Source organism: Symphalangus syndactylus, chromosome 3 (genome assembly GCF_028878055.3).
Source record: "Symphalangus syndactylus isolate Jambi chromosome 3, NHGRI_mSymSyn1-v2.1_pri, whole genome shotgun sequence".
Lineage (NCBI taxonomy): Eukaryota > Metazoa > Chordata > Mammalia > Primates > Hylobatidae > Symphalangus > Symphalangus syndactylus.
The window spans coordinates 11,740,260-11,762,863 of NC_072425.2; the positions used below are offsets into that span (position 1 = coordinate 11,740,260).

Genomic DNA, 22,604 nt, shown 5'->3' on the forward strand with positions numbered 1-22,604 from the left:
TGAAGAAAAATGGGTGTTTCAGGCGAGGTCTTTCTTCTGGGCCAGCCCTAGAGCTCCAGCCAGGAGGACACAACCCTGTGGTCACCAGGCCTCAGTAATGCTGGGGTGTCAGTCCCAGCCCCAGGCCACAGACAGCAGACCACTGCTCCCAGCCCTGTGGCCTCTCTTGGTGGAAAAAACATCTTTTTAAAAAATTATTATTGACCGGGCACAGTGGTTCACGCCTGTAACCCCAGCACTTTGAGAGGCCGAGGCAAGTGAGGATCACTTGAGGTCGGGAGTTCAAGACCAGCCTGACCAACATGGAGAAACCCCATCTCTACAAAAAATACAAAATTAGCTGGGCGTGGTGGCATATGCCTGTAATCCCAGCTACTCAGGAGGCTGAGACAGGATAATTGCTTGAACCCGGAAGGCAGAAGTTGCGGTGAGTCCAGATCGCAACATTGCACTTCAGCCTGGGCAACAAGAGCAAAATTCTGTCTCAAAAAAATTATTATTATTATTTTCTTAGAGACAAGAGTTGGCTTTGTAGCCCAGACTGGAGTGCAGTGCTGCAATCATAGCGCAATGCAGCCTCGACCTCCCTGGCTCAAGAGATCCTCCTGCTTCAGCCTCTTGAGTAGCTGGGACTACAGGCGCACCACCATGCCTAGTTAATTTTTTTTTTTAGAGATGGGGTCTTGCTATGTTGTCCAGGGTGGTCTAAATCATTATTTTTATTTGAAATTTAGAAGTTCTCAAATGTCTCCTCTAGAGTTCAGAGAATGCAATGTCAAAAGTGAGTGAATCCACTTCTGGGTATAGACCCAAAATCATTGGAAGCAGACTCGAAGAGATATTTGCACGCTTACATTTATAGTGGTACTATTCACAATAGGCTGGTCTTGAACTCCTGGCCTCAAGTGATCCTCCTGCCTCAGCCTCCCAAAGTGCTGGGATTACAGGCATGAGCTGCTGCGCCCAGCCAGGGACACATCTTGAGTATTCTGTGGATTTTGCACATTGCCAACAATCAGCTAGAACTGTTTGTCATTATGCAGAAAACTTAAAACATCCTCTCCAAGTCAACAAGTCCCCAGTTTCCTCACGCTCTCACTTCCTTATACACACATACCCACATTTTGCTACTGTAAACCAGCGTGTCATTTTCCGTGAAACATGATTTTATGGAAGTGCTTCCTAATTCATTTGCAGCCTTTATTGACATCTTTAATGGTTCCGCGTGTTTCATGGTTTATCTCACCAAACACTTCCTCCACTTGTTTAGGGTGTTTTCTGATAGGAAGCTGCTATACCAGGCACTTGCACTTCAACTGCTGTTCTAAGATTGTAATCCCACTTTAGGGTCCCTACCTGCCCCCATGAGTAACTGATGCAGGGACGGCCTTCCCAGACCCAGACCAGGCACCAGCCTGCAGATGAAGCCACCCAGGCTCCCCCTGATGGGAGAGAAGCGGCCAGGCAGCCAGTCCCCTGGCATAGCAGTTGAAGCCAGGAGTCCCCAGCCAGCCTCACCCAGGCCCTTACAGCCCTGGACTTCCCATGCTCTGTGTCCCCTCTAGGGCTGCCTGTAAAGCTACCAGCACTTCCCTTAGTGAGCAGCCCTGGAGTCAACACCTTCATTTAGTCTCTCCCAAGAGCTGAATCACTTCCGCATTCCCATTAACAGTTCATTTAACAGTTATCATTGGGTACCTTTCGTGTATCAGCTCTATCCTTCCCTCCCTTATCACATGTGTATCGAGTGCCCACAAAAGGCACCACATGCTGGGGTTTCAAACAACAGCTGGACTTTACATGTTCCTTCCTGGTCTAGAGGGTAGGAAAGAGCAACCTGAAATTTACAATTTGGGGTGACGAGCGCTGTGATATAAACATAGTATACAAAAGAAGCCTGGGGCATTTGGAAATGGACCCAGGCTTGGGGGGTTGGTGAAGGAAGTGATATCTAAGTTGATGCCTAGGCTAAGTTAGTTGGGAGCGGGAAGGTAGGCAAAAGTGTCTCAAAGAGGAACAGCATGTGCTAAGAGCTGGAGGTCCCCTGAAGGGAGCCGACAGCAGCCAAGTTCATTAGGGAAGAAACTCAGAGACTGAAGGAAGGGGAGGGAAGGTTAGGACATTTGAGAGCTGAGCCTAGAGAGAGAAAAAGAACAAAGATCGGGAAGATTCTTCCCTGGTTTAAAAACCTTCAATAATTTCCCTTTACCTTTAGGACAAAAATCTCAGCTTCAGAGATCGGTACTCCATGTTTTTCACAATGTCGGCACCCTTTCAAATAACGGCACTTTTCCAGATGTGAGTTGCAGAAAGTTTCGAAAAGATGGGGTCTTGCTCTGTAGCCCAGGCTGGTAGGCTGGTCTTGAACTCCTGGTCTCAAGCAATCCTACCAAGCCCCTGAGTAGCTGGGATTACAGGTGCATGCCACCGTGCCCAGCTCAGAAACCCAATTTAAACTCATTTAATAACAACAATGAAACAATTAATTCATGTCACAGAAAATTTTCAGCTTCTGACATGGTTGGATCCAGATGCTCAAATGATACTGTCTGGAATCTCACTCATTCAGGTCATTGGCACTTCTCGTGCCCTCTGCCTGGATGGCCTAACTCTCTGATTTCCCCAAGGCTGTCTCCTTCTTGTCATCCAGGTCTTAGCGGAAATGTTACTTCTGCAGAAAGACCTCCTCGGCCTTCAACTAAAGTAGGACCTCCCCACCCCAGTCACATTCTATTCCTTCACCCACCCCTTTCTTCTTAGCATTCACACTTATCTGAAAATATCTTGCTTATCTTCCTTTTTTTTGAGATGGAGTCTGGCTCTGTCGCCTAGGCTGGAGGGCAGTGGCGCAATCTCGGCTGACTGCAACTTCCTTCTGCCGGGTTCAAGAGATTCTCCTGCCTCAGCCTCCCAAGTAGCTGGGATTACAGGTGCCCGCCACCACGCCTGGCTAATGTTTTTGTGTTTTTAGTAGAGATAGAGTCTCAGACTCCTAACCTCAGGTGATCCTTGCCTGCCTCGGCCTCCCAAAGTGCTGGGATTATAGGTGTGAGCCACCGCACCCAGCCATCTTCCTATCCTTTAATTCATTTATTTATTGCTCTGACTTCCCCCAAGGAATGTCAATGCTACAAGAGCAGAAATTGTTTTTCCAGGCACACAGCTCAGGGCTTAGACTCTCCAGGGCTTAGAGCAGTGTTTGGGAGACACTAATGATATCTTCACAGAGTGAATGAATGAATGAATGAATGACTCTCTCTCCATCTCTCAGCTTTGCTTCCCTCTGTGTTGGCCTTATCCTCACGCCATGATCTCTACCCACTTTATCCGGCTCTTATCTCTGAGCCTAGGAACCCCAGTGGAAAGAGAGATTCCTCCTCAATTGTTTCAGAAAGGTTGCTAGGGTTGACTCTGATTGGTCCAGCCTGGTCACAAGCACATCCGAGCACCAATCATTGTGGCCAGGGGGAGGGATATGGGCCTCTCATTGGCCGGGGCTGGCAGACTTTCCTGCCAAAACCGCGAGGACTTAAGCGTAGAGGAAGAGGTGGGTTTGAGCGGGAACAACAGCTGTCATTAAACAGAATAAGGCCAGAGAGGCGTTTGGGGCCATGGCTTCTACCTTCTACCTTCTACCTGTCCTCTCATTATCACCTGGATATGCTGTGTCCTTTCTTGCCTCACCTGTTCCCCTTGTCTGAATGGTTCTTTCTCTTCAGCCCCCTCCTTCACAGCCCAATCCAGCTCTCAACGCCTCCAGGAAGCCCTCCCAGACGCCCCACAATCCAGGGAGTCACCTGTCGTCTACAGGATTTGGCCCACCCGTGACAACCCTTGGATTCCTGTCTTGCTCGGTTACTCATGGGGCCGCACTTGCTTTCCGGTGAGACTGGTGGTTTCTTAAGGGCAAAAACGTCAATGGGGTCCTCTGTCTGTGGACAACGGGCGTGGGCCGGGCCTCGGCACCCGCTGGCCTGCAGGGACCACAGCAGGGCTGAATACGTGGGAACCACCACTGCTAAGGCCAGACCACGGGCCCTCTATAAGGACAGCTCCGGCAGGTGCAGGTGGCTGGGGAAGCTCTGTGCGGGGGTCGTGGGAGCTTGGGGGTGAATATTCTGTGCTGGGTGGCACCAGGGCTACGACAGTCCCAGGCATCAGCTGTGTGAACTTGGGCAGCTTCTGACCTTGGCCCAGAACAGCCACAGAATGTGACGGTCATGAGCTGAACCCAACAGTCCTGGGAATGGGACAATGGACCCGGTGGTCCCTGCCCTCCAGGGGCTCCCAGAGAGCCGGCTGGGCATTGGGGCCCGTCTGCTCTATGTACATCTTGGTGCCAGAAAAGTGCCTACTGGCTCTGTCCCGCTGCGAGTGTGCTGAAGGGTGGACAGCAGTGCGCAGCAGGCCAAGTAGGAAACGTCCACCTGGTCATCGGCGGCTAAGGACCTCTTTCCAGGTCCAGGCTCCTTGCCGGGGGCTGCAGGCAGTCGACGTGCGGGAAGCCAGCTTGCAAACCCTGCCTGTCATCGGGGCTGGCACTGCCCTCCGACTCCCCGCCCTACGACCCAGGCGCTCCGCTCCACACGGGAAGCAATTCACCGTCCCACCACACAGTGGCACTCCTGCCTACCTTTCCTCGAACAAAAACCAGCCTGAAAAAAGTGAAAATAATTATCTGTGTACAGATACCTGCTGTTTAAATCACAAGAGTAATATATGATCAGAGTTGAAATAAGAAAAAGAATATGCACCTCTGTCCCATCCCCATTAACTATTTTTTCATTGAGAAAAGACAGAGTGAGACTCTGTCACCCAGGCTGGAGTGCAGTGGCTCCATCATGGCTCACTGCAGCCTCGACCTCCTGGGCTCAAGCAATCCTCCTGCCTCAGCCTCCCAAGTAGCTAGGACCATAAGCACATGCCACCACACCCAGCTAATTTTTGTTTGTTTGTTTTTGAGACAGAGTCTAGCTCTGTTGCCCAGGCTGGAGTGCAGTGGTGCAATCTCGGCTCACTGCAACCTCCACCTCCCAGGTTCAAGTGATTCTCCTGCCTCAGCCTCCCGAGTAGCTGGGATCACAGGCGCCCACCACCACGCCCAGCTAATTTCTGTATTTTTAGTAGAGACTGGGTTTCACTATGTTGGTCAGGCTGGTCTCGAATTCCTTATATCAAGTGATGTGCCCGCCTTGGCTTCCAAAAGTGCTGGGATTACAGGCATGAGCTACTACTCCTGGCCACCTGGCTAATTATTTTTTAAAAATTCTGTAGAGACAGGGTCTTGCTCTATTGTCCAGGTTGGTCTCAAACTCCTAAGTCCAAGAGATCCGCCCACCTCGGCCTCCCAAAGTACTGGGATTACAGGCATGAGCCACCACACCCAACCCCAATTTTTTTTTTTTTTTTTTTTAGACAGAGTCTTGCTTTGTCACCCAGGCTGCAGTATAGTGGCATGATCTCAGCTCACTGCAACCTCTGCCTCCCTGGTTCAAATGATTCTCCTGCCTTAGCCTCCCTAGTAGCTGGCATTACAGGCACGTGCCACCATACCCAGCTAATTTTTGTATTTTTAGTGGAGACAGGGTTTTGCCATGTTGGCCAGGGTGGTCTCGAACTCCTGACCTCAAGGGATCTGCCTACCTCAGCCTCCCAAAGTGCTGTGATTACAGACGTGAGCCACCATGCCCGACCAATAGTAACATTTTTGAAGTCTATTTTTCTTGTTTCTTTCTCTCTCTCCTTCTGTCTCTCTTGCCCCCTTTCCCTCCCTGCTTCCCTTTCCCTCCCGGCTTCCCTTTCCCTCCCGGCTTCCCTTTCCCTCCCGGCTTCCCTTTCCCTCTCTTGACGACACGTGTATGTGTTTATAATGCTTCAATTCAAGTTAATCCACGTTGACCCTTTGCTTTTGAGTAACCACATGGCAGATGACAACTCCCCCAGCTTGGAAGTTAAACCCTTCAACCCTCCTGCCTTAGGGAATCTCAGATGGGGAAGGGCAGTATTCGGGTGGGAGGCCATAGGGTGAGGTTTGGGGTGCATCCACTTCTCGAAATGGCTGGTGTGCCTCAGAGAAGCATGGAAGGAGTGTGGGGGGACACAGGCATCTTGGGTGGGAGTCAGGGACTCTGGGTGCAGGCGAAGTACAGGAGAGCATTCAGGCCACAGGCCTGCCTGAAGCCCCCCAGAAACCCTGGCAGGGGTGTCAAACCCATGGGCCCCACTTCTAGATTTAGGAAATAAGAAGATTGAGAAGTCCATCTGGGCTGGGCGCAGTGGCTCATACCCATAATCCCAGCACTTTGGGGGCTGACGTGGGAGGGTTGCTTGAGCCCAGGAGTTCAAGACTGGCCTGGGCAAAATAGTGAGTTATTATTTCTCAGCAGAAATATTCAACAGCTGACTATAAAACTCTGCCCTTTGTCTCTTTAACTGGATGGTTAAGAGCAGTCTTGGTTGCGGCAGGGTTAGGGTTGGGTGATGTCGGCTTGATTCTTAATGGGTGAGTGGTGCTAATTTACATGGCAGGTTGATTATTAATGAAACACCTGACATTTGGTTACCGCCCCATAAACTCTTGATGACTTCCGCATTGGTGTTCTCCATAGAGACTCATGGAAATCCCACTCTGAGGCTGCAGAGATGAAGGAGGAGCGAATGAAAGTTTGTTGAAGCTTACCCTGGGCCAGACAGGGTGGAGGGGCTTTATACGCCTCATCTCTTAGTCTTTTGGAGCATTTTGCCGCAGGAAATTACGGAGCATATGATGGAAAACCAAGAACCAACCCTCAGGCAGGGCTGGCACCATGGTCAACCACATAAGTAGGGGCAATCCGCCTGATCCACTAGGGCACAGACACGCCCCCCCCCCAGCCAACCTTTTCTGATGAGCACCACACTGCACGTTACAGATCAGGAAGTGTGGCCGTGGATGCATGCAACTCTGTGCTCTTCCCAACAAGCTCTCTCTCTGTGTGCGTGTGTGTGTGTGTGTGTGTGTGTGTGTGTGGGTGTTCATTAGCCAGCCTTAGGAGGGTGCAAATCTCCCAGTGGGTCCTCACCTCTCCAGTCAAGCCCCTTCGAGTAGCACCCCCAGCAGGTGCTGGCCTGGTGTCTGGGCAGGTTCAGCAAACAGAGGAGCTTGCTGTGGCTACTGATGGGGAGAGGCCCTGTCTCCTGTCTGGGTCAGGGAGGCTTGGACCCAGGGCTTAGCTTCAGTCTCCAGACCCAGGAAGCAGCGCCTCAAAGGAACATATAAGGAAATGAAGAGCACTGTGGGGAGACTTCAGAGAATGCGCACCCCTTTGCAGAAGACTTGGAAAAAAAAAAACCCATTTGGGAAAGATCCCTGTCTTCTCCCATCGATGCGGTTCCATCTCAACACTGATCAGCACTAAGAATGTGCTGGAAGGCGGGAGGCTGAGGTGGGGGGATCAACACCAGGGAGCCCTCCAGCAGCCAGGATTTGCACGCGATTTACATCTATTTTGCATGTACCAGCTGCCTTCGGAGATTTTAAGTGTTTCATGAAAATTCCCCTGAAGGATGCACATTGTTCTCTTCCTGCTGCTTTTTAGCAACCCATGAGAGTCGGGGTGATGAAAAGAGGTTCCTTTCACCAAGGATGATGGAGACGCTGGGGAGAGTGGGCTTGTGAAAGTGGTCTGTTAACGCATTTCTGCAAGATGAATGGTTTGCAGTTTTAAAGGGGCACTTGTAATAAGCTCATTTGGAAAACAGGAAAGAGTCCTTTACAAATCATCGCACCCAGTTCCAGCAATCCCATGCATGGGTATAGACCCAAACGCACTGAAAGATCTTTGCACACCCGTGTTCACAGTAGTGTTATTTACATCAGCCAAAAGGTAGAGGCAACCCAAGTATCCGTGACAGATGAATGCATACACGGAATGTGGTTTGTCCATACGACAGAGTATTATTATTCAGCCTTAGAAAGGAATGAGGCTGTGACACAGGCAACAACCTGGATGAACCCCGAGGACGTTATGCTAAGTGAAATAAGCCAGTCACAAAAAGACAAATACAGTCATTTCATTTACTGGAGTCACCTAGAGTAGTCAAAATAATAGAGACAGGCCGAGCGCAGTGGCTCATGCCTGTAATCCCAGCACTTTGGGAGGCTGAGGCAAGCGGATCACCTGAGGTCTGGAGTTCAAGACCTGCCTGGCCAACATGGCAAAACCCAGTCTCTACTAAAAATACAAAAAAATTAGCCAGGCCTGGCGGTGCGCGCCTGTAGTCCCGGCTACTCAGGAGGCTGAGGCATGAGAAGCGCTTGAACCCGGGAGGCAGAGGTTGCAGTGAGCCGAGATCGTCCCACTGCTCTCCAGCCTGGGAGATAGTGAGACTCTGTCTCAAAAAATATATAAAATAAAATAAATCGTAGAGACAGAAAGTGGAATGGTGGTTGCCGGGGGTTGGGGGACAGGCGAGTGGGGAGTTTGTATTTAGTGGGGACAGAGTTTTGGTTTTGTGAGATGAAAAAGTCCTGGAGATGGATGGTGGTGGTAGTGGTTGTGGAATGATATGAACGTACTTAAGCCGATGCCACTGAACTATACGCTTAAAAATAATTAGGATAATAAATTGTATGTTCTGTGTACTTTATAACAATTAATTGATAAAAACCACAAAACCTCCATGCCTCTGAGGCCTTCATTTTCACAGATGGGGAAAGCAGAGGTACAGGGGGGTGAAGTAAGATCTAGAACCCAGGGAATGTTCCTACCTTGCGATTAGGATCTCAGACTCTTCTTACCGAATATTCTAATTATATTTTGACCTTCAAATATTTTTTAACATTTATATTATATAAAATTTCAAGCAAAAAAGCGAATTAATCTTATCTAATGAACACCCCAATATCTACTACCTATATTCAACAATAGTTAGCATCTGCCAAATATGCTTTCTGTCCCCTATGCATATCTAAGTGTGTACAATTATATTTTACTTTAATAAAACGTTAAAAATACATATATTGCAGCCCAGGCATAGTGGCTCACACCTGTAATCCCAGCACTTTGGGAGGCTGAAGTGGGAGGATTGCTCGAGCCCAGGAGTTCGAGACCAGCCTAGGCAACGTAGTGAGACCTCGTCTCTACTAAAAAAAAATTTTTTTTAATTAGCCAGGTGTGGTGGCATGCGTCTGTAGTCCCAGCTACTCAGGATGCTGAGGCAGAAGGATCACTTGATCCTGGGAGATAGAGGCTGCAGTGAGCTATGATCACCAGTGCACTCCAGCCCGGGTGACAGAGCAAGACGCTGTCTCAAATCAAAAGAAAAAAAAGAAAAAGAAAGAATGGCCGGGCACTGTGGCTCACGCCTGTAATCCCAGCACTTTGGGAGGCCAAGGCAGGTGGATCATTTGAGATCAGGAGTTCGAGACCAACCTGGCCAACATGGTGAAACCCCATCTCTACTAAAAATATAAAAAATTAGCCGGGCGTCCATCTGGGATGTGGGGAGCACCTCTGCCCGGCCGCCCCGTCTGGGAGGTCTACCACAGAGGCCATACGCAATGTGGGGGCTGGACGTGGTGGCTCACGCCTGTAGTCCCAGCACTCTGGGAGGCCGAGGCGGGTTGATCACTTGAGGCTAGGAGTTCGAGACCAGCCTGGCCAACGTGGCGAAACATATGAAAAATACAACAGACCAACCAACCAACCCAGCGACAACAAAACAGGTCTACCCTGGAGTCATACTCTAATTTTTTCTATTTTCCTCCCTTTCTGTTCCTTTATCCCACTTTCTTTTTCTTCCTCTTCCTTCTCCTTCTTCTTTGTCAAATAGAGGATTGAGTTATTATCATTGATCCATACAAAGTCCTTCTCTCATTTATTTTTTTTAATTCCCACCCCCCACTTCTATTCCCCGTCTTCCCATGTGCAACCTTCCTAATATGTTTGATATGCATCTTTTTGTTTGTATGTATTTTTAGAAAATGTTTATTGTTTTGTGTGCAAAAAAAAATTAATAAAAAAAAAAATTAGCCGGGCGTGGTGGCACATGCCTGTAATCCCAGCTACTCGGGAGGCTGAGGCGGGAGAATCGCTTGAACCCGGAGGCAGAGGTTACAGTGAGCCAAGATTGTGCCACTGCACTCTAGCCTGGGTGACAGAGCAAGAGTCCATCTTAGAAAAAAAAAAGAAAGAAAAATATGTATACACACACACACACACATATGTATATATGTGTATATATATAATAATAGATATCATGACATTTCACCCATACTGGAGCATATATCTCCTAAACATAAGGATATTGCTTTCATACATAATCACACAACTACAATGTCATTATTGTACCTAAGAAAATTATCAATAGTTCCCAAATGTTGTTGAATATCCAGTCTATATGGACATTTTTGCAGTTTCCCCCCATTTTCTTCTATAGTTGCTCTTTTAGAATCAGGATCCAGCCAAATTGCAAGCATTGCATGAGTGTATTATGTCTTTAGCTTCCTTCATGATGGAACAGCACCCCCTGCCCCTTTCTTTTGATAATCATTTTTCCCCCTAAAAGAGCCCAGGCCAGTCCGGTAGAAGGTTCAGCATTTGGGATTTTCTCATTGTTTTGTCATGGTGCCATTTAACCTCTTCCTCCACCCGCTGTGTCTTAGTCCATTTTCTGCTGCTATAACAGAATGCCACAGACTGGGTCACTTATAAAGAAAAGAGATTTATTTGGCTCACAGTTCTGGAGGCTGGGAAGATTGAGGGGCCACATCTGGTGAGGGCTTTTGTGCTGCGTTATCCCATGGAGAAAGGCAGAAGGGCAGACAAGCACTGCAGACAGAGAGAGTATGGGTGGGGGCTGAACTTCCCTCCCCAAAGAACTAATTCTCTCCATGGTAACAGCATTAACCTACTGATGAGGGCATGACCCAATCACCTGTCAAAGGCCCTGCCTCTTAATTCCTTCCCAATGGCAATTAAATTTCAACATGAGTTTTGGAGAGGACATTCAAACCCTAGCACCCTGTGTCTTGGAACACATATTCCCATGGCAATGCCTATTCCTGAATAAACATTATTTTCAAGACCTCACCGTGTCTTGGAAGTCAGGGCCTAGGCTTGATTGGATTCAGATGAGATGTTTTAGGCACGGATACTTCACAGGTGATGCTGTGGGCTTCACTGCATCGGGGGTATCTAACAATAGGTCGTCCCACCTCAGTGATGCTGAGTTTGGTTAAAGTGGTGACACCCAGTTCTCTCCATCGTAACTGAATTAAGAAGCAATCTGCGGGTTAGGACTTTGTCGCCAAGCAAATATCCTGTTCTCCACAGCCTCCCCTACTGGTTTCAGTATCCACTGCGGCTCCTTGCTATAATCAATTACATCACTGGTGGCTTCAAAACTATTATTCTTCCAATTCTATCATTCCTTGTACATTTATTATCTGTAAAGAAGAGCTTTCTCTCATTAGCTGGGGATGAGCCACAGTTCTAAAAAATGAAAGTGTAAGTGATTTGTCTTCTCTCCTTAATTGCTGATGTTCATAGCAAGGTGATGTAATTGGGTTTTTTTCTTCTTTTTTCTTGTTCTTTTCTTTTATTTTTCTTTTTGAGACAGGATCTCACTTTGTTGCCCAGGCTGAAGTGCAGTGGTGTGATCATGGCTCACTGTAGCCTCAACTCCTGGGGCTCAAGTGATTCTCCCACCTCAGCCCCCTGAGGAGCTGGAACTATAGGTACGTGCCACCACACCTGGCCAATTTTTTTTATTTCTTGTAGAGATGGGGTCTCACTAGGTTGCCCAGGCTGGTCTCAAACTCCTGACCACAAGCAATTCTCCTGCCTTGACCTCTCAAAGTGCTGAGAAAGCAGGCGTGAGCCACTGTGCCTGGCTTATTTTTCTTGTCTATTCTCTTTTCCCCCTTAAACTTCAGCATTGCTATGAACTCGTGGATTTTTTAAATAATTTAATTTTAATTTCTGGGATACGTGTGCAGGATATGCAGGTTTGTTACATAGGTAAACATGCGCCAGAACTCATGGATTTTTATTTATTCAACGTTTTACATTAAATTGCAGAAATTCTATTTTATGGCTCCTGTGGATACTATAACAATTACATGTTGGGTGGCTTAAAACAACAGAAATGTATTGCCTCTCCATTCGGGAGGCTGGAAGTCGGAAATCAAGGTGTCGGCAGGATTGGTTCTTTCTGGAGTCTCCGAGGGATGAGCTGACCCAGGCCTCTCTCCTGGTGCCTGCTGGCTGCAGGCAATCTTTGGCATTCCTTGGCCTGCAGCTGCGCCACTCTAATCTCTGCCTCTGCCTTCATGGGGCCTCCCACTCCATGTCTATGTCTTTCCTGCTTCTGTCTTATATAAAGACACGGGACATTGGATTAGAATCCAGCTGGCTAATCCAAGATGGTCTCATTTTGAGATCATTAATTACATCTGCACAGACCTTTTTCCCAAATATGGTGACATTCACAGGTACTGAGGGTTAGGATTTGGACCTATCTTTTTGGGGGGCCAGTATTCAACCCACTACAGTTTCCTCAAATTTTGACACGGACAGCACATCCAGGCTGCTTTCTGTATGGGTCTGACATCTCCGCATCAATCTTCGAGCATGTCCGTGTTTTCTAACACAAGAAGGTGACCCACTTGTACTTCCCCTGCTGCATTTCTGGAAGCAGCCATTTCTTTCAGCCTAGTTCTATTTAGTGAGGGCTGGGATCTAAAGCCATGGCCAGGAGCTCTTGTTACTGGGCACCTGCCTCTGAGCTGTTTCAGTGTTCAGAACTAGGAAATGGATGCTTTTTTATTTATTTTTGTAATTATGACTTTGTCAATCTAAACAACAAACAGAGAGAAAGACTCTCTAGAAGAAAATAATGTTTATTCAGGTATAGGCATTGCAATGGGAACATGGGTGCCATAATAAATTATTAATATGTACATATTCTGGGAGGTAAAGGAAGGCAAAGGTTCTTAAAGAAAAAATGAGGCGCAGCCTGGCCAACACGGTGAAACCCCATCTCTCCTAAAAATACAAAAATTAGCCGGGCATGGTGTCAGGTGCCTGTAATCCCGGCTACTCGGGAGGCTGAGGCAGGAGACTAGCTTGAAGCCAGGAGGGAGAAGTTACAGTGAGCCGAGATCGCATCACTATACTCCAGCCTGGGACTCCATCCAAAAAAAAAAGGAAGAAGAATTGTTTTGAGATAATTATCCTTGGCTACAAGGATCAATAACAAGGATAGCACAGTCCAAGATTGGAAGGGCAGTTGCTGGGCAGATGTCCTCGCAGAAGTATCTTTGTGTGTGTAGAATTGTGATGGCCTTTGTGCGAGGTCGTGGTTTTTGCAAAATCTTTTGTGATAGTGATTATGACCAGGCATTGATGCATGAGAACCCACCCGTCATGGCCTTCCCCGGCTCTTTTTGTCAGGGTTTTTAATACAAGTGGCTCCATTTTGATTCAGACAATTTTCAGAAGTTCCTATTGATATTCTCGGTTTGAATTTAGCATTACTGGGTTTTGTTTGTATACAGTGAAGGGGGTCCAAGAGCAGTTTTGTTATATGCATAGATTGCATAGTAGTGAAGTCTGGTATTTTAGTGTATCCATCACCAGATAATGTATATTGTACCCATTAAGTAATTTCTCAGCATTATAGGTTTTTATTTATTTATTTATTTATTTAGAGATGGAGTTTTGCTTTTGTTGCCCAGGCTGGAGGGCAATGGCGTGGTCTCAGCTCACTGCAACCTCCACCTCCCAGGTTCAAGTGATTTTCCTGCCTCAGCCTCCCAAGTGGCTGGGATTACAGGCGTGCGTCACCATGCCCAGCTAATTTTGTATTTTTAGTAGAGATGGGGTTTCACCATGTTGGCCAGGCTGGTCTTGAACTCCTCACCTCAGGTGATCTTCCCACCTTGGCCTCCCAAAGTGCTGGGATTACAGGTGTGAGCCACCATGCCCAGCCTGCATTATAGGTTTTTAAAAATACTTGATTTTATATTTGTGTCTCTTTTCTCTTACATTGGAAATCTTGGTTCTTGACAAAATTCTCATTTTTCTCTCTGCATCTTACCACGCCATAGTTTATTCAATCAGTCCCCTATTTTTTTTCTTTTTTTAACTTTTTTAGAGGCTTTTGGGCAAAAACCAGAAAGCCTGCTAGACAAATTCTAAAAGAATTGTAACACTAATCAGTCCCCTATTAATTGACATTTGGGTTGTCTCCAATATTCAACTTTTGCAGATAATGCCATAAGAAATATTTTTTTGGCCGGGTGCAGCAGCCCACACCTATAATCCTAGCACTTTGGGAGGCTGAGGTGGCTGGACCATCTGAGATCAGGAGTTCGAGATCGTGCCACTGCACTCCAGCCTGGGTGACAGCAAGACTCCATCTCAAGCGAAAATAATAATAACAATAATAATTTTTTGAGACGGAATCTGTCTCTGTCGCCCAGACTGGAATGCATCTGGCGTAATCTTGGCTCACTGCAACCTCCACCTCCCAGGTTCAAGAGATTATTCTGCCTCCGCCTCCCGGGTAGCTGGGACTACAGGTGCGTGCCAAAACACGCTAATTTTTGTATTTTTAGTAGAGATGGGGTTTCACCATGTTGGCCAGTCTGGTCTTGAACTCCTGACCTCGTGATCTGCCCGTCTCAGCCTCTCAAAGTGCTGGGATTACAGGCGTGAGCCACCACGCCCGACCAATAATATTTTTTTGAAATGAAAGTTCTCATATATGTATTACTGAACTCAGCCTACTAGTGCACAACATGTAAACAAAGAGAAAAAATAGATTCCTTTTTTTTTTTTTTTTTTTTTTGAGATGGAGTCTTACTCTGTTGCCCAGGCTGGAGTACAGTGGCACCGTATCAGCTCATTGCAACCTCTGTCTCCTGGCTTCAAGAGATGATCTTGCCTCAGCCTCCCAAGTAGCTGGGACTACAGGCCCGTGCCACCATGCCTGGCTATTTTTTTTTTTTTTTTTTTTTGTATTTTGGTAGAGATGGGTTTTCACCAGGCTGGCTAGGCTGGCCTCAAACTCCTTACCTCAAGTGATCCACCCACCTTGGTCTCCCAAAGTAGTGGGACTACAGGCGTGAGCCACTGCACCTTGTCAAAAATGTATTCCTAATAAAACATGTCAAACTGTCCAGATATGGTGACATTTTCAGCTTGATACGGTGATGATGGTGACCTTGATATAACATAATATGTGTGTCATCTCATGTGTAATTCCTTATAGACCCAGCTTGGTTCTTCTTCAATATCTCCTTTTGGAGTCGTACCTAATTTGATTACCAGTTTTCATCTGATTCCACTGGGAAATGGGATTATTTTGCTTTTGTTTCTTGGCCAGGAATCACTTAATCCTCAAAGTCTTCTGAGAAGACATAGTGAGAAGCAGAGTCAAACACACACCACGATAGCAGAGAAGGGAAGAGAGAGAGAAGAAAGAATCTTTTATGGGCCGGGAGAGGAGGCTCACACTTGTAATCCCACACTCTGGAAGGCTGAGGTGAGTGGATCACCTGAGGTCAGGAGTTTGAGACCAGCCTGGCTAACATGGTAAACCTTGTCTCTACTAAAAATACAAAAAATTAGCCAGGCATGGTGGCTCGCATCTGTGGCCCCAGCTACACGGGAGGCTTCGCCACGAGAATTGCTTGAACTCGGGAGGTGGAGGTTGCAGTAAGCTGAGATGGTGCCACTGTACTCCAGCCTGTGTGACAGAGTGAGATTCTGCCTCAAAAAAAAAAAAAAAGAAAAAAGAAAACAAACAATTCTGTATGCATGCATGTGTGTGTGTAGGGGTGTGTGTGTGCACGTGTAGGTGTAGGTGTGTAGGGAAGATGCATAGCAAAGAAAGCATGCACACATAATGGCCTTAGATATGGCCAAATTCCTGTCTAGAGAGGGTGTGCCGTTCTGTCCTCCCACTCCCAGAAGTGTAGATTTGTTCCCACAGCCTTGCCAGCAAGGTGGGTTGTCAAATTTGGGGAATTTTGGCCGGGCACGGTGGCTCACACTTGTAATCTCAGCACTTTGGGAGGCCGAGGCAGGCGGATCACGAGGTCAGCAGATCGAGACCATCCTGGCTAACACGGTGAAACTCCGTCTCTATTAAAAATACAAAAAACTGGCCGGGTGTGGTGGCGGGCACCTGTTGTCCCAGCTACTCGCGAGGCTGAGGCAGGAGAATGGTGTGAACTCGGGAGGCAGAGCTTGCAGTGAGCCGAGATTGAACCACTGCACTCCAGCCTGGGCGACAGAGCGAGACTCCGTCTCAATAAAAAAAAAAGAGAGAGAGGCATTTTGCCAGTCTGATAGGACAGGAAGAAAGGCATCCTAGGGTAGTTTTAATTTGTGTTTCCTTTATGTTGAGTAAGGCTGTCTTTTCATATGTCTTAGGGTCACTTACATTTTTCTGAAAACTTTCCATTCATGCCTTTTGTCTGTTTTTTTTTTTTGTCAAATAATTGACTTATCACAATTAAGGTTGTGATATAATAGTTCTCTGTATATTAGAGAGGCCGTTTGTGATATAAGTTGCAAAAGTTTTCTATCATTTATCTTCTGACTTTGCTTTGCTTGCTTTCTTCTTACCATGCAAAAGGTTTTTGTTTTGTTTTGCTTTGGTTTTTTGAGGTCACCTAACTTATCTGTCTTCTATTGTCTTTGAGTGTTCAGCCATTTTTAGAAAGGTTTTCTTCACTCCTGATTACAGAGAATTCACCCGTGTTTTCTTCTAGCACTCGTATGATTTCACTTTTGACACTTAAAGTTTTTTCTGGTGTAGGGTGTGGAGAGGGATCTAACTTTATCTTTTTCCAAATGGTCACTGCATATGCTTCAGGGGAGGCGCAGCTAAAATAAAACCTCTAGTTGTGAATGCTGCTGCTTGCGGGAGTGAGAAATGGTCTCACGGTGACCATGAAACTCTTTAACATCCAACACGCTGCGGAGTGTGGCCCTGCACAATTTATTGCTGGGGGTGTGTAGAGACGTGATCAGGAATTTGAGAGAGGAAGTGGCCTGCCCAAGGAGACAAAACACCCAGAATTTTAAATTTTAATTGAGCCAGGCTCCGTGGCTCATGCTTGTAACCCCAATGTTTTGGGAGGCTGAGGTGGGAGGATCTCTTGAGACCAGGACTTCAAAACCAGCCTGGGAAACATAGTTAGGCCCAATTTCTAAAAAAATAAAAATAAAAAAAATATCCGGGTGTAGTGGTACATGCCCATATTCCCAGCTCTTTGGAAGGCTGAGGTGGGAGGATCACTTGAGCCCAGGAGCTCGAGGCCATAGTGAGCTATGATCACGCCACTGCACTCCAACCAGGGACAGAGTGAGATCCTGTCTCAATAAATAAATAAATAAATAAAATTGGCAGGCATCAATGTCAAGATGAAGCTTTTGCCAACATTCAACAGACAGCTCTTTCCTTCTTTCCTGAACTCACAAACTTCTAGGGGTTCTGCGTTGCCTACAGATACAGCCCAGGCTGCTTATTTAGCCCAGGGTCCTTCATACGTGACTTTTCTTGCCTCCTATTCCCAACACCTGACCATTTATAAAGCAAGCAAGCCTTCTGTGGTCTTGCTTCCCTGCTTCAGCTCAAGCTGGGTCCTACTGTCGTAAAGCCCATCTGCCCCACCACCGTTGATCAAATTCTTGATGAAACCAGAAGCAAAGTTTGAGTCTCCCCCTCACCAGTAAGTTGCCCTTGTCACTCTGATTTTGACGTCCTTCTCCTGCAGCACTTTGTAGGATGGTTCTGGGCTTGACCTGGCCTTGAGCAGGGTAGGATCAGTCCTTCCCATGTCATCTGCTGGGTCCATGCTCCTTGACAGCTGGTATAGGGGACTGAATTATCTCCTCATCCCAATTCATGTCTACCTGGAACCGCAGAATGTGACTTTATTTGGAAAGGGAGTCCTTGAAGATGTAGTTTGGTTCAGCTGAATTCACACTGGGTTGAGGTGGGCTTTAATCCAATGCCTGGGGTCTCATAAGAAGAGGAGCAAAGACAGAGGGACACAGAGGAGAAGCCTGCATGAAGATGGAGGCAGAGACTGGGCTGATGCAGCCACAGCCAAGGAACACCAAGCATGGCCGGTGACCACCAGAAGCTCAGAAAGAGCCAGGGAACAGCTGCTCCCTTGGAACGTACAGAGGGAACCAACCCTGCTGACTTGACACCTTGGGTTTGGGACTTTTGGCCTAGAGAATTGTGAGAGAATAATCTTCTGTTGTTTTAAGCCACCCAGTTTGCAGTAACTCCTTATGGCAGTCCTGGGAAATGAATATAGCAGGTATCAACAATAACAATATTTACTCAGTGCTCACACTGCGTGGGCATTCTGCCTATGTATTCACGTGTGTCTCTCACTAGACTGTCCGTATTAATCTGTTCTCACGCTGCTGTGAAGAAATCCCAAGACTGGGTAATTTATAAAGGAAAGCGGTTTGACTCACAGTTCCTCGGGGCTGGGAGGGCCTCAGGAAACTTACAATCATGGCAGGAGGGGAAGCAAACGTGTCCTTCTTCAAGTGGCGGCAGGAAGGAGAAGTGCCGAGCAAAGTGGGGCAAGCCCCTTATAAAACCATCAGGTCTCATGAGAACTCACTCGCTATCCCGAGAACAGCATGAGAGAACCACCCCCATGAGTCAATTACCTCCCACAGTTTCCCTCCCATGACACATGGAGATCATGGGAACTACCGTTCAAGATGAGATTTGGGTGGGGACACAGCCAAACCATGTCACTGTCCTGGGAACCTTCTGAGCTGGGAATTTAAGGTATTGGTGTCATCTCCATTTTACAGATGGAGAAACAGGCTTAGAGACTCACCCAGGACCACACAGCTTGGCTGCAGAGCCAGAATCCCAATAGGCCAGCCCTCTCTGTCCTTACCAGAGGGCCCGGCTCACATACTGCACACTCTCAGCTTCCATGGCCAGTTCTCCTCGTCTCTCATTTACCCTCTGAATGCCGGCACTTCCCAAAACTTGGCCTCTGCCTTCAAGTCTAAACTCCAAATCCATGCCCACTGGGCCTGTCTCTCTGGCATCTCACCTGAGCTGGTCCCAAAGTGACATCAGCCCATGTTCCCCAGCCCAGTTCCCACCTCATGTCTCAGGGAATGGCACCACCCACACCCTAGCTAAAATCCTGAGTTCGCCTTCCGATATAGTTTCGATGTGTGTCCCTGCCCAAATCTCATGCTGACATGTAATCCCCAATATTGGAGGTGGGATCTGGTGGGAGGTGATTAGATCATGGGGGCAGATTTCTTACGGATGGTTTAGTACCATCCTCTTGGTACTGTCCTCTTGATAGTGAATGACTTCTCATGAAAGCTGGTCATTTAAAAATGTGTGGCACCTCCTCGCTGTCTCTTGCTCATGCTTTCTCTATGTGACGTGCCTGCTTTCCATTTGCCTTCAGCCATGATTGGAAGCTTCCTGAAGCCTTCTCAGAAGCAGATGCCACTATGGTTCCTGTACAACCTGCAGAACTGTGAGCCAATTAAACCTCTTTTCTTTATAAATTACCCAGTCTCAGATATTTCTTTGTAGCAACGCAAGAACGGCCTAACACATCCTCTTTCTCCTCTACCTTCCGTCTTGCCACCTTAATCCAGGCTGTCATCACCCTTCCCCTGGAGTACTGCATCCCATTTCTAAACGGCCCCTCCCTGCCTTCTGGCCTGGCCCCATTCTCCACACCCCAGCCCATGTCAACCCAATTAAAATCCTTCAAGGCTCCTCACTGAGCTGAGTATCAGGGTCAAACACCTTCACATGACCCCTCGTGATCTGCCCCTGCTGTGTCTCCAGTGGTTATAACTCAGACGTTCATTATCTGGTGACTGGAGCAAGTCTCTCTGACTCAGTTTCCTTACCTGTAAAATTACACCTACTGCATAGGATTATTCCGAAGGTAAATATATGCAAGCAAAACCATAGGAAACTGCTCGGTACTCAATACACGTTGCCTGTTGGCTGACATTAGTATTTCTTGCCTCTCTTTCCCCAGCATGCTTGGTTACAGCCATGCTAGTTGCTTCTCAGCTCTCCTGGCTTTCTCATTCTTGTTATTATTATACATGTTCCTGCTTTCTAACTTTCTTTCTCTTTTCCTGGCTAACTGCCACTTATTCTTCATATCTGAATTGAAATGCTACCACCAACAAAAATGGTCTGAGTGTCTGCTACTAAAGTGTCTTTTACTTATGCTATGACAACATGTTCTGGGTTGTATTATAATTGTGCTTGTATTTCTCTATCTCCCATCCTGGGTCTTCATGAGATTCTTGAGTCTGGGGACTCTCTCTTGTTCACTACTGAGTTCCCCCATGCCCAGCAAAGAAGTGCAGAGGAGATGCTAGTATGTCATTGTTGAATGAATGAGTGCTTCTCTGCATTGACACATAAACGACTACATACTCTTCACTTAATACATGTAGAGTGCTTAGAACAATATGGTCTCACAGCAACTCCTCATAGCTGCTACATGATTACTGTGATGACTAGGATGGTAGATGTATGAACAGAAGAGTACTATGGGGACCAGAGAAAGATCTGCTATTTTGTCTGGAGGTGTTAGCGCAGCCGTTAGAGAAAGGTGTTTTCCAGGCCATGCACGTTTGTGTGCTAAGCATTGGAAGCAAATCACCCCCAAAAATGCCTGAATCCTGAAATTTACAACCTGTGTGGTCCCCTCTCATTGGGAGTGAGCAGTAACTTCCTTAGGCACTCACTGAGACTACCTAGTGACTTCCTTCTAAAGAAAAGGATAGAAAATGTGATGGGATGGCACACTTGCAGGCTTAGGTTATGACAGACCGTGTCTTCCATCTTATTTGCACTCTCTTTTTTGTTCTCTCTGATGGAAGCCAGCTGCCATATTGTGAGCTGCCCTATGGAAAAGCCCACATGACAAGGAACTGAATCTTGTCAACAACTGTGTGTGAGCTTGGGAGTGCATCCTTCCCCTGTCAAGCCTTGGGATGACTGTAGCCCCAGCTGACATCTAGATTGCAGCCTTGTGAGGGGCCCTGAGCCACAGGACCCAGCTAAACTACACCCATATCCCTGATCCACAGAAACTGTGAGATAGTAGGTGGTGGTGTTCCAATTCTATGTTTCTAATAACTCTACATTTCAGAATTAATTGCTCCACAGCAATAGACAGCATTAGTTGTCTAATGCATTCTTTGGTCAAAATTCTTCCCAAAAAGGGAAGGCCTGAAATATATGTGTTATTTTGAATGAATCCAGCAACAGGTGGTACATTTTAAAGGATGCGCTTGGAGAAGTCAAACTGCTGTACTTTGGCAGGGAAGGATGGAAGAGCATCCATGGGTTCCTGGAATCTCTGTCTGGGACTGGCACCTTTAGGATATTTCCTGGGATTTTTTGAGCAGCCAGTCACTTTTGCCAACATTCATATCCTATGCTGACACATGATTTTTAAATTTTGTGGTCTACCTGCTAAGCAAGGCTTTTTAGAAGATGATTCACGGAAATGACAGTTCTCTAATCTATATCAATGCTTTTCTTTGCCAAAAAAAAATAATAATAATAAAAGTAGGTTTTCTTTGGAAGAAGAAAGTTTTACCTTAGAATGGTTTAAAAAACAACAAGAAAACCATAGTTTAAGAGGCCAAGAAATTTGCTTTCCTAGACACTCGATATAATGGCTAATTTTACGTCTCAATTTGTCTGGGCCATAGTGGCCACATGTGTGGTCAAACATGTTTTTGGATGAGATGAGCATTTAAATAAGTGGACTTTGAGTAAAGCAGATTGCCTTCCACTATGTGGGTGGGCCTCATCCAATCAATTCAAGTCCTGAGTAGATCAAAAGACTGACCTCCCACAAGCAAGAGGGAATTCTGCCAACAGACAGCCTTTGGACTTGGACTGCAACAGTGGTTCTTCTCTGTTCCCAGGTCTTCAGCCTGGCAACCCATCCTGCAGATTTTGGACATGCCAGACTCAAAAATCACGTGCATCAATTCCTTAAACACACGCACACACACACACGCACGCACATACACACACACACACATTGTGTTGGTTCTGCTTCTCTGGAGAACTCTTACTAATACACTCAGGATGATTTCAAATCAGTCAACCGATCAGTTTATATTAAGAATTTAAATTACCTTCAGAAAAAAAGGAACAAAAGTAAGAATTACCACAAATTTCTCCTCAGAAGTTTTGTCAATTAAGAGACAATGGAATGACATATTTAAAAAGCTGAAAGAGGCTGGGCACAGTAGCTAATGCCTGTAATCCCAATCCTTTGGGAGACCAAGGTGGGAGGATCACTTAAGGCCAGGAGTTTGAGACCAGCCTGGGAAACATAGGAGAATTCATCTCTAATAAAAATGTTTTAAAAAGTAGCTGGTCATGGTGGCATGCACCCATAGTCCCAGCTACTTGAGAGGCTGAGATGGGAGGACTGCTTGAACCCAGGACTTTGAGGTTGCAGTGAGCTATTAACACACCACTGCACTCCATCCCGGGCGACAGAGTAAGATCCTGTCTCAAAAAAAAAGAAAAAATGCTGAAAGAAA

General features: G+C 46.7%; 1 protein-coding gene and 1 non-coding gene across 1 annotated transcript; both read right to left on the bottom strand.

The window, feature by feature from the left end:
• The window catches only part of GFI1B (growth factor independent 1B transcriptional repressor), a 52,425-nt gene that overhangs the window by 14,186 nt on the left and 15,635 nt on the right, over positions 1-22,604 (bottom strand).
• LOC129479945 (U7 small nuclear RNA) lies at positions 14,138-14,199 on the bottom strand. The gene has a single exon (XR_008656868.1). It is a non-coding gene; the product is annotated as a U7 small nuclear RNA (small nuclear RNA).